The sequence below is a fragment of the Giraffa tippelskirchi genome, chromosome 4, assembly GCF_054371585.1.
Source record: "Giraffa tippelskirchi isolate mGirTip1 chromosome 4, T2T-mGirTip1v1.2.pri, whole genome shotgun sequence".
NCBI classification, from domain to species: Eukaryota; Metazoa; Chordata; class Mammalia; order Artiodactyla; family Giraffidae; genus Giraffa; species Giraffa tippelskirchi.
Window position 1 is genome coordinate 9,132,563 of NC_137278.1, and position 25,720 is coordinate 9,158,282.

Sequence of the window (25,720 nt, forward strand, 5' to 3'; positions counted from 1 at the left end):
GGGTTCACCTTGGGGGTTTAAGAAGATACCACTGAGAATAGCAGTCGCGCTATGAGCGGGAGTGTTTTCAGACAAGTGTGGGCTGTGGGCACTCTGAGCATGTGCAGAAACCCAGAGGTGTGAAACAATACCGAGATGCCAGTGTGGCAGGAGCACGGGGGGCAGGTTCCCTCCCCTCACCTGACCCCAGCCGCTGCCCATCCTAGACTAACCCGGGTATAATAAGCCAGGCAGGGGTCCCCACAGAGTCAGCTTTAACAGATGGACCCAAGATTACAGCCACAGGAACAGCATCTCACCTGCTGGTCATTTCCTCGATCCTTCGGTAAACTTGGTGAACCTTTCCCCAAGCCCTGTGCAGGGGAGTCAGGCCAGCCCCCGAGGAGCTCACTGCAGTCTGATCACTGCTGTCATCCTGACAATCTATTAGACACTTACTTTGTTTCAGGCATTGGCTAAGGATTTATATGCATCTAAAAAAAAATCTTATAGATGAGAAAACGGAGGTTCAGAGAGAGAAACTACATCGTGAGTTGGTGATACGTTCTCACACAGCTGCCTGCCTGCGCCCCCTACTGGACACGGGGGCCAGCATCAAGGTGGCATCAAGTCTGGCATCAAGGGAAGGGCACTACCCTGGTAAGTCTGGCCAGGCTGACCTGTGCCAGACAAACCCTATCTCCCCACTCTCCCTGTGCCTCCCTCACTTCTTACACACACGCACGCACGCACGCACGCTCGCTCGCTCACCAAGGCCCCCTTGGAAACAAAGCACTGCAAGCAGGAAAAGCAGTTCTCATGATGTAACTTCGCAGGAACGTGGCAGCTGAGTCAGAACCACAGAACCGCCTGCGTCTCTGGTTTCTGTGCAACAGACTCTGGTCTCACGTGTGTGGGCTCTCGAAGAGGGGAAGGCAAGTCCCACATGGGAGGTTGGCTTCCTTCCAGGCTTCAATGTCTCAGATTCAGAAAACCAAGGAAATAACAGGAGACGGTCTGCTGCAGACCACTGGGGAGAAGGCAGAAAAACCACTTTTTCCTGAGCGTGTGGAGGCTGTTTCAAAGGAAATACACACATCCGGGAACACTCGGTAACAAGAGAGTGCTGTCTTCCAACTGTTTCGGACAAGCTCAGAGACGGACCCTGAGCCCCGTGTCCAAGCCCACTTCCTCACGTGGCCACCCTGCCCTCCTCCGCAGGCTTGGCCACAGCTGCTCCATCTTCCATGTCTGAACCGAAGATGCAGGGGACGGAAGCAAAGAGGATTGTGCCCACAGCCGACAGTTCACGCCACGTCAGGAACAACGACCGCGTGTGCTCTCCCTCTCTCCTCTCTCCGGACGCCTTGGCATGTCCATTCTGTGTAACCAAAAGGTCTCCCCCAGGGTAACCATCACCCTGGAGCTGGACCACCTTCCAGGAGCCCAGGAGAGGTCCCCCATGAGCGCTGGCAGCACTACGGCTCCCCCACCCCAACCCTCTCCGCACTGGCCCAGCCTCCTCCTGGCCAGCAGCTGCGTCTGGTGAATTTCAAATCAAGGCCCTGGCCACATGAGCATGTGAGGCTCGAGATGCCATCCCTCTGGGCCAGGTTCGCTTGTGTCCCACCCGCCCCCTCACTGCCCCTTTCAAGCTACCACCACATGTTCAACATCCCTCATCTCCCCTCCTCGCTGAGGGCAGATAGTGGGCTGGGCCGGCCAGACGGCTGAGGAGGCACCGCTGTGTGCAAGGGCCACTGCGGCTGAGCCTCCGGCAGGGAGAGAAAGTGGCCGTGCTGGGCAAGAGGGCTGGGTTTCCAGACTGAGAGTCCACAGATAGACGGAAAAGAGAGAAAACTTGTGAAACTGAGTGAACCTGGAGAAAAGGCCCAGGCAGGGCGTTTCCCTAGGGAAGCACAGCTCCTATATGTACGGAGCTGACGTGGGGCCACCCCCGCAAAGGAAGGCGACAGCACAGACCGAGGACCCCCACCCCTCACACACTGTGTGCCACGGCCAGGGAGGCAGAAACCAACAAGGGCCGTCTGTCCTCAGCAAGTCCAGCCAAGGAATGCCCACTCCTCTCAAGTAGAAGGGCTTCCAGAATTCTCTACATAAAAGTAATACATGTGCATGCTAAAATTACATAAACTGGATAAAAAGGTGTAAAATAAACAAGAAAAGTCTCCATGACTCCACCCCTAGTTCCTGTCCCCAAAGTTAACATGTTCACACAGTATGGGGCAGCATGTGTGTACACAGCCACACACGGACAGACACGTGTGTGTGTGTGTGTACACAGCCTGAGGTTCAACACCCCCACCTCCCCGAGGCTGACAAGCTACAACCACAGCAGGACTGGCAGGAGCTAAGAGCAGGGCAGCTACAGAGCAGAGCTCTCAGGCAGGAGAAGGAGCAGGTAACCTCTGTGGCTAAGAGAACAGATAAACCAGGGTTTCAGTTCTCACCCATCACTGACCTTGTGCCCTGGACAAGTTGCTTGACCTGGCCAACCCTCACTTTCCTCATCTGTGAAATGGGGAGAACTGGGGTGCCGACGGCACAGACGGTTGAAGGGAAGCACAGGATAGTGCACGTGAGAAGCGGCCGTGGCACTGCACCTTCAATGACAGCTATTACCGGTGTCAACAATCCTCAGCCACCACTGTCATTCTCCTTGGGGCAGGGCTGGGCAAGGGCAATAACGCTCTCTTAGTGTGAGACACAAGAAATCACCCCTAGGTTAAGGCAGCGGGAGGAGTGTGAATGAAAAATATGCAGTGGGGGGGAAGATGAAATCTGGAAAAGGCCGCCAGTCTAGTTCATAGTGTGGTGCCTAAACTAATTCGCCAGGTTAACCTGATTACTGTACTGTGGTTACGTGAGTTAACAGGGAAGTTGGGTGAAGGGTATGTGTAAGTGCTCTGCCCAGTTTTGCAAACTCCTGTGTCAAAAATTACTTCAAAATATAAAGATAAATTTAAAAAGGGACCCTACACCCTCACCTCCCACCCCATAGGCCACCCCCCAATGCATACACACAAGCTCCACCACCAGGCCTGATGCCAGGGACTCACCATTGCCCACACAAACCACGATTTGACGGTTGCGCTCCAGGGCGTGGAGGTTTGGGTATTTTATGCCTGTTACGTGCAGGCCAAACACACACCATCTATAGAGAACGGAGGATGGGATGGAGGGCAGTTTCCTGTAAGGAGCAGCAGGACCCTGCTAGTCCCTGCCAACGGCAGAGGAAGAACTGGTGTGGCTGGTCCAGTCAGGTCACTGACTGGACCCCGTCTGTCAGGAGCATCGCCAGGTGCCGCAGGTGGCACGCCTCTTCAGGGCCCCCTCCTCTCCCTGCTGCTCTGAGATCCACGGGGTGGACGGGGCCCCTGCTTAGGCTCAGCCAGCTCTGACTCCCACCTGCACGGCCCTGAGCACTGCAGCGCCAGAGGAAGCTGAGGGTCCACGACACAGAGCAAGCGCAGGGAGCATGGGACCCCGAGCAACTGGGAGCCCATCACTAGCTTCAGCCGGCATTGACCAGAGAGCCCCGGAGTGGGCACCGGGCACAGACCGGTTCACAGCGAGGGTCTTTTGTCCCCTGCTGCTGCTGCTGCTGCTGCTGCTCCTCTGACCAGGTGCCTCAGAAGCACAAGGTGAGGAGGAGGAGGTTGGCGGGACAGGACACCCACACCCTTGGTCCTTCCTGACAAATACCACTGAGTCCTGACCATCATGGACAGCCTGGCGCTTCCCACCAGATTAGGAAGGACATTGTTTCTGGAGAGTAAGCCAGGGCGGGCAAGACCGGGCTAGAGAAGAGGGGCGGGCATAGCAGCGGTGGCTCAAGATGAGCTGGGGCTTCAGGGAAATACCCTCTGAGCTTTAAGTCATCTTCCAGGGCCTTCCACATTTTGTGGAGAACACTGAAGGGCAAAGGCAGGTGGGAGGGGGAGTGCCAAAGGGCACGGAGAAAATGACACCTTCACATCAAACTGTATGGGTTCAAGACAATGAACTAGGTCCACACACTTGTGGACTTTCCTTCTCCTAATCTTGCCAAAATGAGAAAACAAGAAAGAATGTGAACTCTGTTGTATTAATAATATTGAAATACAAGGAATGATGACAACAACAAACCAGAAAGTAAAAATGCCTAGAAAGTTTGAAGCAAATGGAATTAGATCCAAGAGAAAGCTGTGAGCATTAGACACATGGCCACAAAACCAACTGTCTCCTCTATCCAAACAGTAACCAGCTAGAAAATGTAATGGCCCAAGGTCTACTAAGAAAGAAAATACATAGAAATAAACTGTAAAAGAAAGGTACAAAAAGCATTTGAAGCAAATTATGAAACTTTACTATTACACACACACACACAAAAAAAAGACTTAAAGGAGAGACATTTCACTCCTTCCAAATAAGGAGAAGATATTGTAAAGACATCAATTCTCCCCAGTTGATCTATAAATAAAATGCAAGTTCATTCTAAATCCTAAGGGGATTCATTCTGGAATGCAACAAGTTGATTTAAAACTTCATCTGGAGAATAATTAAAAGCAGCCAAGAAGTTTTCAAAAAAAGTAAAAAGTATAATGAACAGGGACCTGTCCTTCCAGGAAGCCCCGTTGATGATAAATGGTCAGCAGGACAGAACTCAGTCCCAAAAATAGGATCAATTATACATGAGAATTAATATCTGGTCAAGATGGCATTTCAAACAGTGGGGAAGAATGGATTATTCAATAAATGTTGATGAGACAATCTGCTATTCACTTGAGAGGGAATTTACCTAAAATTTTATCAATGTCATTTATAAGAATATGTGTGTGTGTGCGTGTGCTCAGTTGTTTCTGACTCTTTGTCACCCCAAGGACTGTAGCCCGCCTCTGTCCATGGAATTTTTCGGCAAGAATACTGGAGGGGGTTGCCATTTCCTCCTCCAGGGGATCTTCCCGATCCAGGGATTGAACCCACGTCTCCTGCATTGCCAGGAGGATTCTTTACCACTGAGCCATCTGCTGTTGCTGTTGTTCAGTCACTCAGTTGTGTCCAACTCTCTGTGACCCCAGGGACTGCTACACCAGGCTTCCCTGAGAAGCCCATAAAGTTTTGATCAAGATTAACTGCCATAAACATACCAAAGGAAACACAAATCATTAATCTTTTTATTATTATTATTATTATTATTATCCTGGGGTGAAGAAGTCCTCTCTAGGGTGATAAAAAGTTAGAAAATAAAGGAATTTATTGGCAGATTTAATTATGTTTAAAATTAAAACATTTGTATAGGAAAAGACATCAAGAAAGAGATGAAAGTCAGTCAGTAAATGGGATACGGTTCTGAAATGCTGCATGAAATGATGAAGTCCTGTTAATACAGAAAGAATACCTCCATGGGAGGTAAAATGCCTCCATGGGATTTCCCTGGAGGTCCAGTGGTTAAGACTTTGCCTTCCAATGCAGGTTCGATCCCTGATCGGGGAGTTAAGATCCCACGTGATTCTCAGTCAAAAAACTAAAACAAAAAACGGAAGCAATAACTGTAACAAATTCAATAAAAACTTCAAAAAATGTGCCACATTAAAAAAAAAAATCTTTAAAAAAAGAAAAAAGCCTCGCAGGACCTCTGGCTCACACTCTGCACAGCGGCCTTCGGCAGGTAGAGCAGTATTTATAGACACAGAAAGATGCCCGCAGATTCAGGACATATTCACTCTTATTCATTTGTTCATTCAGCAAGTATTTGGTAGACAGTCTACTATGTGTCAGGTACCATTCTAGGTATCGGGCATAAAGCAGTAAAAAACAGACAGAAATCCCCTGGTACATTCTAGTGGGGGGAATCGACAATAAATAAAGCTTTCGGTAAAACATATGGCACATAAGCTAGTGATAAAAGAGAAAAAAGTATAGCAAGGAGAGGGAACAGACAGAGTGGGGAAAGGGTGGGGTTACAATTTTAAATGGGGGCAGTGGTCTGAGAAGTGATTAATGAGAAAATGACATCTGGACATGTTTTGAAATACTTGTGTCTACATCTGAACACTCATACAAAAGTACAGAAGGTTATGTACTCAAGTCGTTGGCTTCCCTGGTGGCTCAGACAGTAAAGAACTCTCCTGCTATGCAGGAGACGCAGGTTCGATCCCTGAGTCAGGAAGATCCCTTGGAGAAGGAAATGGCAACCTACTAAAGTATTCTTGCCTGGGAAAACCCAGGGACAGAGGAGCCTGCTGGGCTACGGTCCATGGGGTTCCAAAGAGTTGGACACAACTATGCACTGAACAACAAAGCACGCATTCATGTACGCAAGTCTTAATATCAATGGTTACAGGTGTCACTGTATGGCATTTTTACTTTCTGCTTTCTGTACACTCCAGTACTGTCCAACTTCTAAAATAAGCAGGCAACGCATTTGTGAGTAACACAGCATCTGGAGAGAAAATTGAAAGTGAACCTCCATAGACAAGCACTTCAGGGATGCTCCACTGGCAGGATCAGACGGGGGAGGTTGGAGTCGAATGTCTGGTGCTCTGGTGCCACCTGGTGGTCATCTCCTAACTAATCAATCTCATTTCCCACCACCTCAAGGTAAAAAAGAGGCAAGATACATAATAACTGTGTAAAAACCCACCTGCCCTGCGGACAGGAACTGGAAAGGAAATGGGCAACAGAAGGAGTCTGATTTGTTGGGGTGGCAAGGTCATGGCGGGATTTATTTAGCTTGGGATTTTCAATCACAGCTCTATGACGATGTTTCATTCCTTTGCGTTGACTGCAACGGAGCCTTTCTATGGGGCAGCAGAATGTACTCACTCGAGGGTCAGAGATGGAGTGAGAGGTGGGGTAGGCAACACAGGGCTATAACCCAGGCCATCTGCACGTGTCCCCAAGAAGGTTGGGGGTTCATAAAGTAGAGGGACAGGACCTCAGGTCACACTGAGCTTGGAGGCAGAGGGGTCTTCCCCAAGGGGACCACCTAGGGGACAAGGTCCCAGGAGTCTGGCTGGGAGGGGAAGCCCTCAGATGATTAACCACTAACTGAGCACGTGCACAGACCACCAAACTAGTGCCTCCTCACCGAAGCCCCGGGAAAACTAAGGTGCATCCCATGGGTGGGGAGGAAGTGACGATCTCTCCATCTCGACGAGGATGCTGCCTGGAATGGGTTTCCTGGGTTTCCCCCCACCCCATCCCCCAGGCCCCTCCTCCAGGCCCCTCCATGAGCCCTCCGCTCAGCCCACTGTGGCGCCTGTCACTCTGGCAAGGACATCTTCTCTCCGGGTATCTCCCTGCTTGACCATGAGCCCTGGAAGGTGATAGTCACACCTACTCATTCATCCTCAGAGAGTCCTGGGTTTGAATCCTATGTGACGGCAAGCAAGTGCCCCTCTAAGCCTCAGTTTCTGCCTCTGTAAAGTGGGGATACAGGACTGTCCTCCCTCCGTGTGGCTATGATGAGGACAGCAAACAGCACCAGCTGGCACTCGGGAGTAGCGGTGGGCGCCAGGCAGCAGTCTAAACACTTTATACGCTTTAACTTCCTAAACCCAGGCCCCCTCTGCAGAGGGTTGATCACAGTGCCTAGCAGAGGGTAAGAGCTTAAACACTTACTTTATTCCCAGTCCCCAGCACAGTACCCAGCAGTCTGCCCTGTTCTCAGTAAAAACGAAGAAACGACTCCCCCACCCTAGCCTACTTCTGGAAGGTGCAAGGTCCGGGCAAGCCTGCAATGCTTAGGCCGCCCAGACACTTGGACTTCATGAGTGGACTTCAAGGATAGACCCCTGCTAGCCTGAGGAGAGTGGGAGACGCAGGGAGAAGGGATGCCAACTCCTGGGGTGGGAGCAGGGGAAGCAGCATCACTCTGGGCTCCGGTTCAGGTTCGGCTCATGGAGGACTCGGGCAGAAGCTGCCGCCCAGAGGGGTGTCAAGTTAAAAGTGGCTGAGACTTGCCTTCACCATCCCTCCAGCCCTGATCCCATGTGGTCAGGGCTGTGGTCCTCCCAGGAGAGGGTCAGCAGGCAAGGTCACTGAGGAAAGCTGGTATGAGGGAAGGAGGGGGGCTGACAGGTACCCAACCTACTGAGAGTCACAGGCTCTGCCTGGGGTGGGGAGGACGTGTTCAGTGCTGGCAGTGTGCAGGCCCTCTGCCGCCCCTCCCTGACCCGGCCTCTTGGAAGTGGCTTCCAGCCAAGGAAGGAAAGATGTGCAGGCTAGAACATGTGCCAAAAGGGTGCTGGAGGAGACTGGTGGCCACACTCCGCACCCCCTGCCCCACCCCGTCTCCCACAGCCAGGCGTGCTCAGGGGCTGGTTCTCTCCCTGGACCTTACTTGTCCCTCCTCTCTTCCTTCATCTCTTTTCCAGTCTCATTTTCGATGTCACTTCCTCTGGGACCCCTGCTGGGACCCCTATGTTGTGTCCTCCTCTTACAGGGTTTTAGAGCACCCAGTCCTCTTAGCACTCATCATATTTGTCTTGAATTATGTTCGTCCTCCCTGGTTGGTCACAGCTGTGGCCATGCTCCACTGCCTCCCCAAGATTTCCAGCAAGAGGGTCACACTGGCAGCATCAGGAGCGGCCCACGGCTTCTGAGGCTCACAAGCCCTTTCCTGAGTGCCCTCCCTCCACATGCTTCCCGTGTCTGACTCTGAGGTTACAACCAGGCAGAGCCTTCCTCCTGATCAGGGAGGACCACTGCTGCTCCTGTTATAATGTTCTGGTTCAAGAATGATGTTCAAACACAGAAGGTATCAGAAGCAAACACAATGGACGACCTAAACCTTTATCTTATAAAAAAGAAAAACTCAAGTCTCCTTGCTTTCAGACGTTTATAAAGACAACCTCAAAAGAAACAAACAACAAAAAGGAAAGTGTAGTAATTTATCTGGGTTGTTTCTTGATATTTCATCATTTTAAATTATACTTTATTGGACTTTTGTTTAAACTACAAAAACAATGTATCTTTGTTGCCTTAAGCCAAACTCAACAAGGGTGTACAAATAAAAAGCCATGAGACCACCGTCCCCCAAAGCCGACCCGCTTCCGCGCACTAAGGTAATCATAGTGGGCTGACAGGAGTGTATTCCTCCAAGTCGTTGTGCCAAGCAATACAAATACATGGAGACCAAGTGGAACTCAGACCAGAAAACAAGGTCGAACCACAAAGGCCTGTGGGGCCCAGCAGATCGTGTCACTGGCAAAGCTTCAGGTGTAATGGAATGAGGACAGATGGGTCCAGTGGCTTACTGCACCACTTACAGCTCTCCATTTTGAACATTTGGAAAGCAGTGAGTTGGCCATAAAAGCATCAGAGAGGGAGACTAGATAGTGCTCCTGGGGCAGGGTAGCAGAGCTGGAGCTCAGACTCTGGAGCCCTGGTCACTTTCTGAGCCCAGTATCTCTTGGCTAGGTGACCATAAGAAAGTCACTTAGTCTCTGTGCTTCTAATTCCTCCTTTGAAAAGAGGCGATCCAACAGTCCCTTCCTTGTAAGTTCACTGTGAGAAGAAAATTATGTAAAAAGCACTTAGCACTGGCCTGGCACACACTACTACCAGTTTGCAACCACTGCTGGAGACAAATTATCCTGCAATTTGTTTTTTAAACCTGATGATGTATCACGGGCTTCCCTCACATCAACGTGGAGAGATCTGGCTGCTTTTTAACAAATGCCTAATATGTGGCTGATGGGGGTTCCCATCCCTTCCACTTTTGCCACTACAAACAATGGTGCAGAAAACAGCTTTGTACTGCCTTTTACATTGGGGCTTCTGCAGGACTTGCTACTGGGTTGACAGATTTGGATATTTAATACTCATTCAATATTTTCAGATTATATTCCCCCAAAGTTAGAACAATTCACACTCCCAACAGCAGTGTAGGAGAGCACCCATTTCCCTCAGTCACTTGCTAACGTTGGTTTTATCAATTTTTGTTAACATTTTACCACTTAAAAAGGTAAAACAGAAAACTATTGTTTTTTATTTGCATTCTGCTAGTGATGATCTTTTGAGGCAGAGATTCCCAGCTTCTTTCTTTCTCCTTTATTTCTCCAGCAAGAAAACTCCTATTTTTAGCTAAGCACACCCCATGGTCCCTTGTAGCTTGGTGTGGCTAAGCCCTGCTCAGTGAGATGTAAATGTTAGTGCTGTGTGAGACTTCTGAGAAGTATCTAAAAGGGAAAAGGCATGCCTCTTCTCCTCTTTCTCCTTCTGGCTTCTAGAATGCAGATGTGACGACTGGAGCTCAAGCAGCTATTTTGAGTCAGGAGGCAATCTGCTATGGCAGCAAGGGCAGCGAGACATAAGGAACCTGGCTCTGTGATGACTTTGATTCCATCACACCAACCTCTTTACTCTTTCATGAAATGGTATAAACTACTACATGTGTAAGTCATTGTTATTCCAGGGTTATCTACTACATGTGACACAAAATCTAGCCCTAATACACCTTCTGATCCCCAAAAGTCAAAACTGAGCCTTGGGAGGGGGGTCCAGGAAGGGGAACACATGTAAACCCATGGCTGATTCATGACAATGTATGGCAAAAACTACTACAATATTGTAAAGTAATTAGCTCCCAACTAAAATAAATAAATTTATTAAAAAAAAAAAAAACTGAGCCTTTATTTCTCTTTCTGTAACACACATAAATAACAATGCCTTGGTTTTTATTTTCCCTATGTTTATTTAAGTCTCTTAAAAGTGGAACACTCATTTCCCAACTCTCCTATCCATTCTCCCAAAGGCTTGGGTTTTACAGAAATGGTTTAGAATTTTCAGCCTATTACGTTTTCTCATACAGTTCTCCTCTGTTTTAAAAGTTCTTAATAACACAAAATAAAAATTCCACATCACAGTAACAATATCCCGTGAGATTCGTCTCTATGAGCTAACGGGTGCACTGCCACTCACTGCCCCTCACTCTCCACGTCCCCCACCCCAGTAACTCTGCTCTAACTGTCCTTTGGCTAGAGAACATCACTGGACATTTTCCTCAGGCACACTCACCAGATGACTTATGCTTTATGTCCTCACACGTGTGAAATGCCTTTCTTTCACAATGACCATGAGTGACATCTCAACGGGCACAGCCAGGACTGCAGCCCTCTCCCTCCAACAGTCTGGAGACCCCAGGCCACCATCTTCCAGCCTCCAGGGCTGCATACAGGAGGCCCAATGTCAGCCTAATTCTCTCTACTTTGACAACAATCTGTTCTTTCTTCCTACAAAATTTTAAGATTTTTCTCTTCTTTGAGTTGAGGACTTTCACTAGAAAGTAGGTCTGAGTGTTGGTTTTTGTGTAGGATAAAAGGATCCATTTAATCTGAAGAATCAAATCTTTCTTCACTTCAATGACATTTTCTTCTATTGTCTTCCTATTACTCCTCCATCTATTCTTTTTTCTCCTTCTGGAACTCCCATGACTCCATGCCAGGTCCCCTGGAAAACGTCTCCAAGGCCTTTCCCTGCGGACAGCATCTCACATTTTAGTTCATTATTTCCATTTCTTTTTATTATTTTTCTGGGTTTTGAGGCATTTCTTCTACCGGACCTTCCAAACCACCAATTAAAGCCATGTTTTTTAGTTCCAGCAAGCCTCTGGTACACTTTAATTGCATCCTCCTAGGAATTCTCTACTTATAAAGTTCTTATACATCCTCTCCTTCCATCCTGCCTCAAAGGACCCACTGCTCGAAGTGTGAAGCTTGGCTTCCCTCTTTCACTCGCCAGGTCCCCACAAAGCTGTTACGTGTCTTTGCCTGCTGGAGGGTGAAGGTTCACACAGCCCGTGTTCACGGCAGGTTGTTCAAGCTATGGCAGCACTGGCGAGCCTGGACAACTTATAGCCTCTGTTCAAGCGGACTCACGTGAAATGGGCTGGCACACTGTGATCTTCCTGCTGAGACGTGGGGAGGGGACCCCCTGCCCTCTGGTCCCCTAGCGATGACAGGGGCTGGGAGCATTTCTGCCCAGATCCCCTGGGATCCGTGAGATCAGGCAGTCCCTCCGAGGGCATAGGCAGCAAGTAGGTAGCTGCAGCCCTGCCCATGGAATCCAGTTCTTATCAGACTCAAAAGCACAGAGGAGAGGAACCCCATTTCTAGAACTAGACTGACCTAGTGTCAAAACTCAACTCTGCCACTTACTTGCTGTGTGATCTCAGGAAAATGACTTATCTCTGAGTCTGTTTTCTCACATGCTCTTACCTTTAAACCAAGTTATTTCCAGCAACCTCCTTAAAGGAACCAATCCCTCTGATACATAAGTTTCAGGGAACTTGCTTCTTCTAAGCACTGTATGAATTACTTGTACTGTAATCAAGGAAGCCTGGGGCCCTGGCAGGAAAGCATCAGAAACTTTACCTTCTACCACTTTGTGAAAGTAGGTTGACAGAAGGGTAAGGTACTAGGAAGAATCTGAAAAATATTGTAATATTTCAGCTTTTAACACTTTTGTGACTACTCCAACCTGAATAAGATCTAGGATTCTTCTAGGCAGATATTCCCCTGTGGTTGTATGTTGTCTCAAGACCTGAGGACCATGGCTGCAGAGGGGATGGATGCTGGGAACCATGAGCGAGTCCATGTTGGTTCCCGTCTGGTGACACTTATTGAGCACCTACTGTGTGTAAGGCATTGAGCAAGGCACTGCATGGAACACAATAATGAGCAAGACACAACCCCTGCCTTAAAAGCACTTGACGTCTAGTCAAGGAGATAAGGGGGAGGTCAAAAAAAAAGCACACTGCAATGCAGATTGTGGCCAAGGCCATAAGAGGGAGCTGAAACAAGTGTCATGACAGTTTAAAAGAAGGAGAGCTTAAGTGAGTCAGGAGGGCAGAAAAGCATTCTTAGAAGAGGTGTCGGGTGGGCTGGGCAGAACCTCAAGGAGCAAGGAGGGTGGGAAGAAGGGGACAGGAAGGCGGGGCTTGACGAGGAGATGAGAGTCTCTGGAAGACAGCAATCATGTCTTACTCACCTTCGTATTCCTTCCCCCATCCTCCCAGGGCCAAGCGTGACTCACACCATGGGCTGGCCCTTTCTGATGAAGGGTCTGTAGCAAGGATAGCCCAAAGTGAGGAGGGTTGCTGAACTGAGAGAGAGGGAGCAGAGGTTTGTGGGGTGAGACAAGGACTTGACTGAGGCTGGGAGAGAGGAGATCACCCGTCACCCCAAATGTAGGGAGGATGACACAGAACGTTCGTCTTCTGATCAACAGGAGCAAAAGGATGACACCGAAACAGGGTGGCAACGAGAGGTTTTGCACGAGGAGGAGAGAGAGAAAGGAAAAATCCCTGATCCAAGAATCAGTAGTGAAAACCCCAGGGCCCAAGTCATCTGATGAGAAAAAGCCCCTGAAACACCCTCTGGGTGTGGCTCACCGAGGACGCCTGAGTCCCCAAAGCCCCTGTGCCCTCCACAGCCCCACAGGCTTGCTGGCAGGAGGTTCCTCCGACCACAACGGCACCCGCTCACCCGTACCAGCCGCACCTCTGGGTGCCACACCCTGGCCCTCTGCTCAAGAGGGCACAGGGCACCAGGGTCAGTGAACCCACTTACCAGGAACACGTGCTGGGCTTCATAATCCCAGGCCAACAGGATAAACCGTCCCAGCAGGTCTCTTTCCAACCAGGAGCCTCTGTAAAAGTAGGGGGATAATTGGATTTACACGATGTTCCAGATGGTGAGACTTGTTTTTCGAAGCTCAGCAAGGTCAGACCAAATATAGTACAAGATCTGACTCTGAGTCCATTCTGTGAAATGTCACAAGCCTTCCCCATAGATCAATATGTGATACCATTTAGCCGATCGGGTAGCAAAGCCTGCCCTAAAATCACCGAAGTTAATTTAAATCTCTGTGGTCACTATTCTCCTTTCCCGTCATGTTTTGGATACACGCTGGTGGAAGCACGGGAGGGTCTGCCTGGGGATTCCACAGGAAGATGCATTCCGGCAGCTGCAAAGCCCGGTCAAAACCTCGGGCAGGGCCCCTCAGGAGTACCTGGCACAAACACCCCTGCCCTCAGAGCAAGTGGCCAGAGAGGCAGCCCACGTGGTACAGGAGTACATGGACAGGCATCATGCACAGCCGCTGCAGAGGCCCTGGGGCCGGTCTGCCTTTCCTCCTCCAGAGCACCCCCTCTCCGTACCCCCCACCACCCCCAGGAGAGCAGCCTCATGACCTCCTCAACTGAGGAAAGCTGACTTCACCTCCCTCGGGTCCCTCCTTTAACCTGAAGTTCCCACATCATCTCCTGGCCCCTGACTCCCAACTCTGAGGAAGAGGTGTCTGCCTGAGACCCCAGGCCACCCAAGGCACCACCCCCCACCCCGGCACCCTACTTTGCAGCCTCAGCCTCCTCCACTCTCTTGAGCCTTCCCTCTGCCTGAGAACACCCAAAGTTCTCCCCAGTCTTCCAAACAGCCCTTGACCTCCAGGCTGCTTCCTCCCCACCACGCCGCCTTCCCACCACCCATTAGGTCAGCAGGACCTAATGCTGAGCTTTGAACACAGTTCACCAGCCCCTCATCTCTCAGACTCAAATAACTACCTCGTTCTCCCCCTTCTCCTCCTGTCTCCTCTGCTTGCCCCCTTTCCTTGGTCCTCCCACTTTCAGAGCTTCCTCACAGCCCTTTCCCTGGGGTCCCTGGGGCCCAAGGCACTTAGAGGCCAGGCCTTGTTTCCCTCTCTGGCTTCAGGCCACCCCCACCGCAGCCCACACTTCATGCTCCAGAAGCCAGAAAACAACCCAAACACAGGCTGCTGACCCAAACTGACTAAGGCTCCCTCCTCACCACCTGCTTCCCGCAGCCAGGCCCCTGCTTGGGCCGCCCCTTCTGTTATGACCTTGAGCCACAGCTCATCAAACTCTCTGATCCTTCACTACTAACAGCTGAACACGCATTAAGCAAATACCTCTAACATACATATGTTTATTTGTAAATTAAATATATGTTCTAAGGCACTGATATGTTCTTTACATTACAAAACAAATGCAAAGATCAAAGGAAGAGATAAAGATGAAATATGTTAAAATGATTATTTTATTCATCAATACAAAAAAACTTCCATTCTCACCATTAATAATAATTTGAGTGGAACATGACTGATAAGCTTCCTTCCGTCAGCGTTTTAAACAAACTTCCCATGGAAATGCAACATGCGTGCAGAAGAATGCATACAGTAACACAATGCAAGTGCACAGGTCAAAGGAGTCTCACAAAGTGAACACACCCAGGTCACAGCACCCAGATGGGGCGAAAACACTTCGATTCCCTCCAAAAACCCACCACACCTCCTTCCATCTCTACCAGCCTCCCACCGGTGGCCACCACTCTGGTTTCTAACAGCAGAGATTATGTCTGTCTATTTAAACTTTCTATGAATGGAGCGATACAGGACATGACCTTTTCCACCTGAATGAACATTATGTTTGTGAAATTCATCCTGATTTTTCATGGCTGTTCACTTACTGTTTTCCCACTGTGAGAGCTTACCCTGTTCCTGTCGACTCTATACCGACAGACACTGGGACTGTTTCCAGCCTGGGCCATCACAGAGGGTGCTGCTGTAACCCTTTTGAGTGGTGCCATGTGGTACATTTGTATGCCTTCATGCTGGGTTGATACCCAAGAGTGGAACGACTGGGTCATAGCTGACTAAATGTTCAGCTTTGTTAGATGATGACAAGCACTTCTCCAAACTGGCTGAACCAATCCACACACCCACGTGTGTGCAGACTGTGACCTGTGCAGGTTGTGAGCATTCTGGCTGCTCCACATCTTTGCTAGCACTTGAAATGCTGGCATGCTCAGTTGCTGAGTCGTGTCTGCTTCTTTGCGACCCCACGGGCTATAGTCCACCAGGCCCCTGTCCATGGAATTTTCCAGTCAAAAACACTGGAATGAGGGACTTCCCCACCAGTCCAGTGGTTAAGACTTCGCCTTGCAATGCAGGGGGTGCAGGTGTGATCCCTGGTCGGGAAGCTAAGATCCCACAGGGCTCGTGCCCAAAAAAACAAAACTTAAAACAAAAACACTGGAATGAGTTGCCGCTTCCTTCTCTGGGGATCTTCCTGACCCAAGGATCAAAACCACATCTTTTGCGTTTCCTGCATTGGCAGGTGGATTTTTTATCACTGTGCCATCACTGTGCCAAACCCAGCACTTGAAATAGTCTTCTTTTTTTAATTTTTTTTTATTTTAGTGTTCCTGATCAGTAAGATATCACAAAGTCAGTATTACGATCACTTTCAAGGAGATTGAAATTAAGTGCCTCTCTCAAGGCTAACAAAACTAAGTGACTCAGAGCAGGAACCCAGGTTTTCTGACTCCAAACACTGTACTGTTTCCACCTGCAGCCACCTCTTCTCCTGGCTAACCCCACCTCCTCTTCCCTCTGGGATGCTGTCTCTGACCGCCCAGCCAGGTAAAACCATCTGGTTTACGGCCTCTGAGCACCTTGTACTCTTCTTTTGTGGCCACTGTCAGTGCTGTAATTAACCTTTCCTACACTTATTTGTTATTATTTTGGACTTATTTTTACGCTTACACACCTCTACTAGACTGTAAGCCAAAAGGCAGCAAGGACCAGACTTGTCTTTTTCCTCTGCTGCAGCCCCACATTCAGATCCGCAGGCCCTGAACAACAACTGGATGGACGTGAGGGTGAGCGGGTAGATGATGGATGGACGGACAGATGAACAGACGGACTAGCAGGCAGGTAGGTCTGGAAGACGGAAGAACAAGGAATAAGGCTGCCTTTGGTGACTGGTACAATACTTTAATAAGATCTAACTATCTTTACTCTTGGTAAAGACCCTGATGCTGAGAAAGACTGAAGGCAGGAGGAGGAGGAGATGACAGAGGATGAGATGGTTGGATGGCATCACCGACTCAATGGACCTGAGTTGAGCAAGCTCCGGGAGATGGTGAAGGACAGAGAAGCCTGGCATGCCGCAGTCCATGGGGTCACAAAGAATTGGACACAACTGAGCGACTGAACAACAACAGTCTTTACTCTGACACAACCCTTGCAAGGCAACCTCAGATCTTAAAACTGGGGCTTTCCTACTGAAGAAAGGATGCAAACACATTGGGGAGATTCCTGTTTCCTTGGAAAGCAGGTATCAGGGCAAACTAACACACTTGGCTTTCTGACTTCATACCCAGTGATCTTCCTATAATACCAGGCTGCTCTCCAAGTTCCACTAGTATGCTGGCTATATTGATAAAAGTAAGTTCCAACAATCTCTCAGCAACTAATATCATGACAAAGCCCCCTGAGATCAAATACATATTGCTAACAGACCACAAGAGGGACTGCCTTTTCTCAGCCAGCCAATATCACTGAAAACAGCAGCTGGACACCAAGTTAGGTCTTAGCTCCTGTTCCCTACAGTCACAGTGCAGATTCAATGGGGGACCCTGAAGCTTCGGTTTTCATCAGAGATAAATGCTTCCTAATGGACATGGTCTATGAGCAACACTACATGAAAGGCAGGCAGCTGCTGAGAAACTGCAACACACAAATGGAAGTCCACAGGTTTTACAGGTGGAGAACCAGGACGCCTGAGTCTGAAAACCCTGGCAAAGTCCATCCACCTTCATGTGGAAAGTGGGAAGAGCAGCCTTGATGACCTCTAACCTTCAGATCTGACTGACACTATATCTGATAAGCACAAAGGCTGCAGCAGTGCTCACTGCAAAAGAGCCCCATGGCAGGTATACCCAGAGATAAATTAGAGAAACAGGCTAACTGAAGCAACCAGCATCTTTTGAAAACATCAAAATAATGCTACATATCAGGGCTTCCCAGGAGGCACTCATGGTAAAGAAACTGCCTACCAATGCAGGAGATGTAAGAGATGAGAGTTTGATCGCTGGGTCGGGAAGATCCCCTGGAGGAGGACATGGCAGCCCACTCCAATATTCTTGCCTGCAGAATCCCATGGACAGAGAAGCCTGGCAGGCTACAGTCCATAGGGTCGTAAAAAGTCACAGAAAGTGACGAGGAACTAAAGAGCCTCTTGACGATCATGAAAGAGCAGAGTGAAAATGTTGGCTTAAAACTCAACATTCAAAAAACTAAGATCCTGGCATCCGATCCCATCACTTCATGGCAAACAGAAGGTGCAAACGGTGACAAGATTTTCTTTCCCTGGGCTCCAAAATCACTGCGGATGGTGACTGCAGCCATGAAATTAAAAGACACTTGCTCCTTGCAAGGAAAGCTATGACAAACTAGACAGTGTATTAAGAAGCAGAGACGTCACCTTGCCGACAAAGGTTCACATAGTCGAAGCTATGGTTTTTCCAGTAGTCACATATGTATGTGAGCGTTGGGCCGTGAAGAAGGCTGAGTGCTGAAGAATGGATGTTTTTGAATTGCAGTGCTAGAGAAGACTCTTGAGAGTCCCTTGGACTGCAAGGAAATCAAACCAGTCAATCCTAAAGGAAAACAGTCCTGAATATTCATTGGAAGGACTGAAGCTAGAAGCTCCAATACTTTGGCCACCTGAGGCAAAGAGCCACCTCATTGGAAAAGACCTTGATGCTGGAAAAGATTGAGGGCAGAAGGGGACAACAGAGGGTAAGATGGTTGGATGGCATCACTGATGCAATGGACATGAGTTTGAGCAAGCTCTGGAAGTTAGTGATGGACAGGGACTGCATGCTGCAGTCCATAGGGTCGCAAAGAGTCGGACACGACTCAGCGACTAAACAATGACAACAATGCTACATATCAGTCAGCAAGTAACTTCTACTCTTATCAAAAATTTTCCCAAGAACAAATTCTAATCTTAGTCACCAACCAATCAGCACATACATCAATCCTATACCTTCACTGTTTACAAGATCAGTGTTTCCTGATCTCAGACCTTAAACCCATCGTCCCAAATTGAACTCGACTTTTCAAATTATCAGGAAAAAACAACTAAAACCAAGAGGAACTACTGCAAGTATCTTTTCTCCATGAATCTATTTACCAGTCTCACCTGTGGCTCTTCCAGTGTGTGTCAGAAACCACACCCCAAAGCAGCCCGGGCTGTGAGAAAAGACACTTGAGAAGCCCTCTGTATCTCCCGTAGCTCCATCTTGGGCAATTTGTTCACCCTCTCTGAGCTTCAGTTTTCTCCTCCAAACACCAAAGTCGACCCCCCACCCACCCTGCAGAATCAATATGAAGCTAAAAAACAAGGTGTCAGAGACTCTGTAAAGTGTTGAGGAAATATTTTATGATGAAGGGACCTCAGATCCAACAGCCTTCTCGTTTTACAGGTTCGGATCAGTCACTGGGCACTTGCCCTTTATTCCATGTGTCCATTTAACAAACATTTATGGACTACTTACTACGTGCCGGAAGCTGCTCTAGGCTCTGAGGACCGGACGGTGGGCAGAGAAGCCACAGTCCATGGTGTGACAGGATTGCATACACTGTACCTGGGGGGGTACAGATGTGACTCACAGTTACCCTGAAGAGCAAGCTGTTACACCTGCGGGCCATGTAAACCATTTGGCTTTTTTCTAAGAGAAACCAGAAGCTACTGCGGGGTTTAAAGCAGAGGGAACACCACACTCAGATTGTTCTGGCTGCCAGTTACTAGGCCCTGGGCTAGCCCCTGAACGTGGTGGGAAGGAAAAATGCAGACTCTTACTCTGCAAAGTCTGGTAGCGGGCTGAGAGGAAGCTGAGGCCGGTCACACAGTGTTACTACCCACTGCACCAGGGCGCTGTGGGAACCCAGTGGGAACAACCCTAGATGCCAGTGGACACAAAGTGCTAGAGATACGGTGCCTAGAGAGGGAAAAAAAAAAAAGCACACAGCTACAGAGAGGGCACAGAACAAGAAATATCAACATAGTGAAAGTCCCTAATTCCACATAACAGACTACTGCCACAAAAAGAGACACACCAAATTCTCCAGAATTCACTAACTTGTTTTCCACAAACATTTAGTAACTCAGAAATGCATCAAAAGCACAGATTTCCCCTGACCTACTTATCAAGCTCATACAAGAGTGGGTGAGAATTACTGTATCCAATAAATACGAACTTAATTATTCATCATTCTTTCTTTTGTCTCTAACAAGATGATTTTCATGGGAACTTTTTTTTTTCAAGGAAACTTTTGACAGTTGAGGCCAAATATTTACATTTTCTTTTGATTACTCAAGTAACTGTCTTAACCTTAAAATACAATCAGATAATAAAAACATTTAAATCCTAATGAGGGTAAAGTATAATGTTGCATGAGTTTATATTATATATGAGTTTACACTAAAGTCCCATTATTTACATGGAATCACAGAACAGTGCGACAGCAAGAACTTGGGAAACCAGCCTTCAGCTCCTGGACAGGTCTGAGACAGGGCCCACCCACGGGGTTGACCCTGTCCTCCCACTCACCAGCATCTTCTGCTTTTGTGGGAGTCCAGGCTTGCATGCACAGTCCCAAGGCAGGCTGAGTACTGCCTGCCACCCTGGGTGCTCCCAGCAGCCTGCACCATCCTCTCCATACATTCCATGTGCAATAACTCACATAACTCATAGGCAATAAGTGAGCATCCCCCCAAAACATGCATCCTGACAGCCCTGGACGTCAAGAGGTTAACAGAACACTGTTCGAGCTCACCCTGACTGGATGTTCATGATGTGCGAGCACTATGCTAAGCCCTGTTCCTCTCATCTCCTTCAAGTCAGGTAAGAACCAGGGGCAGGTAAGTATCATCGGGATTCCTGTGTTGATTAGGAAACAGAGCAGTGGTCACCTGCTTGAAGCCACAGGGCTTGCAAGTGGGGTCAGGACACAAACCCGCACAGGATTGACTCCAAGGTCTGCTATAAGTGCTGCCCTATCTGCTTCCCTGACACTGAGGTAGTAAGTCTCCTGTAAAGAACACAATGGACCTGAAAGCTTTGCAGAACAATGAGGGGGGATGTGCCTCCCGGGTCTGCACAGTCTCTGCTCTCCTCAGAAAGTGCAGGTGAGACAAGCCGGACTCATGCCTCCTGTGGGGAAAAGCCGTGGAACTGATCAGTGCAGGGGATCAAAGAGAAGGGGCTCGGGGTGGTGCTGGGCTGGAACCACCTATCAGAAGACCACGAGCAGAAAAGGGAGAAGAATCACTTGCGGGCCCGTGAAGAAAGTCCCGAGGACTCCTTGAGCACTCTGTGACCTCAGAGCTGGTTTCTCAGACACCGTGGCCATCACCTTCACCTTCACCACTGACTGGCACCATCACCGCTACACCGGAATCCAGAGAAAACAGCCAAGCAGGTGCTTCCTGGTGCTGCCCCAACACTAAGGATAATTAAGTACAATGGGTACTCTGTAAGCATCAGCTTCTAGTCAGGCACTTGCTGAGCAGCCCACAGCATTATTTCACTGAATCTTCAACAACAGCCTCCAGGCAGGTAACCCTGCCATTCCCATTTTCCTATCAGTTCACTGAGACTAACAATGGGGAAGACGCTTGCCCACGGTCACAGAGATTGTGTGTGGATGAGTCAGAATCGGAACCCAGCTCTGGCTCCGGAGTTGGAATCTGCTTGGCCACATCACTTGGGCTCCTCTGTTATCACCAATCCCCTTCTGGTCATGTTCTATTTGCACGTGACTCCTCCACTAACCGTCAGCTCCCTGAAGGTAGGACACAACTCTTCCATCTCCACATGGCCAGCACTCAGCAAACAGCTGGGCCCAAAGCAAGAGCACAGCGAGGCTGGTAGATGAATGCCCACAGGAAGGAAGTGGCCCCAGAAATGCCCCAGGATGCCCCTCGCAGAGGCCAACCCTACCACTGCTCCCCATCCCTCATCACAGCATCTACAGACCACCTACTCAGCTAGCCTGCTCCTCCACTAGCCCACCTCAAAGGAAGGTCAGCAGCCACACTTCGGAGGAAGCGGGAGATGGGTTTCAGCAAGCGTGAGCAGTTCATTTTCAGACTCATCCTTCTTTCCGTTTCCCCATCTTGTCCTGGACTATCTGGAGCAAATAATTCTTCCCTCTCCCAAGACTCGGTAGGACAAGTACCACCATTCAGACCCAAAACCTACAGCTGGCAGACGGCACACGTGTGTCTTGGTCCGTACTCAAGTACCTGGGGAGTGAAGCAACAGAGTCCAGAGTCTGGGTTTCATTAGAGACCTGAAGACCTATCAAGAAGAGTGTGCCAGCGTTTGGTAGCATGACTTGTCTGAGCAGAGGTCCATCACAAGGTCCACCAAGAGTCTACCCTGGAAACGCAGGAGCAAAGGAAGTAGGAGACTCCCTGTGCAGAGAGGAGACATGGGCATAAAACAATGCATGTGATAGCGAGTTGCATGCTCCAATCCAGGTTACTCACACAAGAATGCCAAGGGAGTGTAGACAGGAGTGGTCACTTGCAGAAGAATTGAGTGGGTTTCACAGAGGAGGTGGCAAGCCATTCCCAAACCACCGGGGAAAAGTCATTGTTTCCTGCCTCCATGACCCCCACACTGCCCAACTCCGCACCCCTGGGCCCTGTTCTGTCTTCAGTGACCTGTGTGCCAGTCTCCCTGCAGAGCATGTGAGCACCTCGTGAGGGCAAGGACTTTGGGCATCTCCTGTGGCTCACCCTCCACCGCCCAGTAAGTGTCTGCGAAAAAAGATTATTAGTAACCCAGCAGCTACCCCTTGTGGAGCACTACCATGACCTATTCCTGCAAGTACTTCCCACACATGATCTCGTTTCTTCTTCACAAAAAGCCCCAAAAGGCAGATCCTATTATCATCATCCATTTAACAGATAAGGAAACTGAAAGACTAGGTAAATTGTCCCAAGTCATACTGCCAGTAAGTGACAGCTGGACTTTGAATCATGGGCTGAATGAAAATCAGTTTTCAATTACTAGTGAACAAATCCTTTTTCCTTTCTCTTTCCGTGTCTGCCTTGCATCCAGATACATGGACTGCCCTTTAGTCTTTTGTTCACTGGAACCGGAGCCTTTTCTTTCCTAGAGAAAAACAGGGCTGTCTCGTTAGTCTTCTAAACAATAACTGCTGACCATTACTGAGTAAACATCATGGAGGGTGGGGGAGAGTGGAGACACAAAACTGTGCTCAAGGCATCGGTGAAAAAAAACATCTATTAAGGAGGTACTGTGTGTACCAATTAGAACATTTTCCAATGCTGGGACAATTTCCAAAGAAATCAAGTAAATAAATAAAGGAGCAAAAGTATGTATAGGATGGTATTCTTTGTGTAAGAGAAAGAATATATAACAAACAAGAAAATGGTAATAGTGGTTACCACTAGGGAGACGACTGGGAACTGGAAGCTTGAGATAAGAAAGACACTTACTTTACAATTTTTCCCCCTTGAAATACTTATCTTTAAAAAAAAAACAACTATGTGCGATTTTTTTTTAATTCTTAAAAAAATAAGATAAAAACATCGCTTAAAGAAACTCCTTATTGCCAAGCCTTTTCCAAATGCTCACATACGTATGACTGCAACCATGAAAAAACACTTGTATGTTTGTGAAAATCAGAGTGAACTTAATTTGTAGTGAAAGAGGACTGTGAAATAACTTTTGTCTTTCATGTTGAGCTTCACTAATTTCACGATAAAGCTGTTGCAACTTTTTTTTTCTTCAATAAACAAAATGTACTTTGAAGGTACAGATACAACATCCATATAAGCAGCAGGGATAATATGCCTGCTATTCTGCTATTCTGCTATGCCGTCTTCTGAAAGTCCTTCATTCATCCCTTCAACAAATATTTAATGAGCCCCTACTGTGTGCCAGGCAAAGCACTCAACAGGTATTTTTTGATAAATAGCTCAGTTGGTAAAGAATCTGCCTGCAATGCAGGAGACCCTGGTTTGATTCCTGGGTTGGGAAGATCCACTAGAGAAGGGGTGGGTTACCCACTCCAGTATTCTTGGGCTTCCCTTGTGGCTCAGCTGGTAAAGAATCTGCCTGCAATGTGGGAGATCTGGGTTTGATCCCTGGGTTGGGAAGATCCCCTGGAGAAGGGAAAGGCTACCCACTCCAGTATTCTGGCCTGGAGAATTCTATGGACTATATAGTCCATGGGGTCACAAACAGTTGGACATGGCTGAGCGGCTTTCACTTTCACTCTCACTATGTGCCAGGCAAAGCACTCAAAAGGTACTTTTAAATGAACTAAATAACGGGTCATCAATGTCCTCCTTCCTGCCCTGTGGGCAAACATGCTGATCAGAATGCCAGCCTAGGATCACTCTTGACTGATGTTCACATATCCTCACTCAGCTAAGAAAACTGAGGCCTGGACAGGGGAAGGCCGGATCGAGGTCACACGAGAAGCGAAGGCCTCAAAATGACCAGCCCTGCTCTCCTTACATGCGACATGCTATTTGTTGTGTTGAAAGGAGGGTGCTCAGGGAGGGGCAGAAACAGACCCTAACACCAAGGGCCTAATACATCAGGTGTTTTCACATATCTAGCCACGTTTACTCTTCACAGCAACCTCTCAAGGTGGGCACGATTATCTCTGTTTTACAAACAAGGAGACTAAAGCTCTGAGAAGTCAAGAAACTGGTGTGTGAGGCTTCAAAGGCGGCTCTGTCTGACTTCTGAGTCAGAGCTCTTACCCTCCATGCTGAAAAGGAAAATCAAGTTTAAAAGGTAGACTTGGAGCCATATCACAGAGAACCCTGGATGTGATATTTTCCATTAACGAAGTTTCTCTCTCAACCTTGGATGCTGTCACTCAAACAACACCAACCAAAAACCCAATCCTCTCATTACCCAACACATTTTTTAGCTCTTGTGGGCCACTGAGTTTGGGCTTTCCTTTGAACACACAGAGCACAATCGTTACCCAGAGCGCAGCACTTTCTGAGTCATTTACACAGTTTCTGCCGGGACAGTACGGGATAATTCACACGTGCTGCCTTTAGAGCCTCTGGGTCCTGCCACACGAGCACAGACCCCAGTAAGGACCCACATCTGAGACGACATCCCCATGATACCATACCAAATGGTAGTGAGAGAGGCCAGCACCATGGCAGTTGGCTCCCCAAAGTCCCACAGTGCCTGAAATGAAGAAAAGTGCAGGTTCTTTCAGGAGAAGCCTCCTCCTGCTGCTCTTTTGTCCATGCAACACAGGTGGGAGGAACTGGTCACACTGCTGGTAAGGAGAGGCAATGAGAGGTCACACGCTTGGCTATGGGATACTCTTCCAAACAGGAGGGAGTCCCATCATCTTGCTTTCCCCGCTCCATCCCATGGAAACCTAACAAAGTTTTGGCATTCCCCACTTTTGGGTGTCTTCCTTCTGGAATGTGATAAAAATCAGTGTTCATACTTGGATGGGGAGGGGAAATTCCATAAGGCTCAAGTCTCAGCTTCGTGTTCCAATTCAGAGTCCTCACTGGAGTTGGGGTCTAAAGGTCAGCAAACAATTAAATGTTCCGGTGCTTTCCATCTGCCACAGCTCCCTCACAGGCCTCACAGGAAGCAGGAATCACCATCCCACCACAAACCTCATCCCCACTACCAACCTCAGCCCCACAGTGAACAAGAAAGCAGTCTACCGATTAGAAATCCCCTCCTCAGGCTTCCCTGGTGGCTCAGGGGTAAAGAATCCGCCTGCCGTTGCAGGAGTCATGGGTTCCATCCCTGATCCGGGAAGATCCTACATACCTCGGAGCAGCTAAGCACGTGCAACCCAATGACTGAGCTTGTACTCTAGAGCCCACAACTCT

The 25,720-nt window shown here is 48.6% G+C and overlaps 1 protein-coding gene across 21 annotated transcripts in view; it reads right to left on the minus strand.

Annotated features, from left to right (window-relative positions):
- RALGPS1 (Ral GEF with PH domain and SH3 binding motif 1) overlaps positions 1-25,720 on the minus strand; it is a 295,428-nt gene that overhangs the window by 267,973 nt on the left and 1,735 nt on the right. For all 21 annotated transcript variants that reach the window (XM_081587230.1, XM_081587226.1, XM_081587219.1 and 18 more), the window contains exon 2: positions 13,557-13,635. The gene's annotated coding sequence lies outside the window, so the exon portion shown is untranslated. The remainder of the gene's footprint in view (positions 1-13,556; positions 13,636-25,720) is intronic.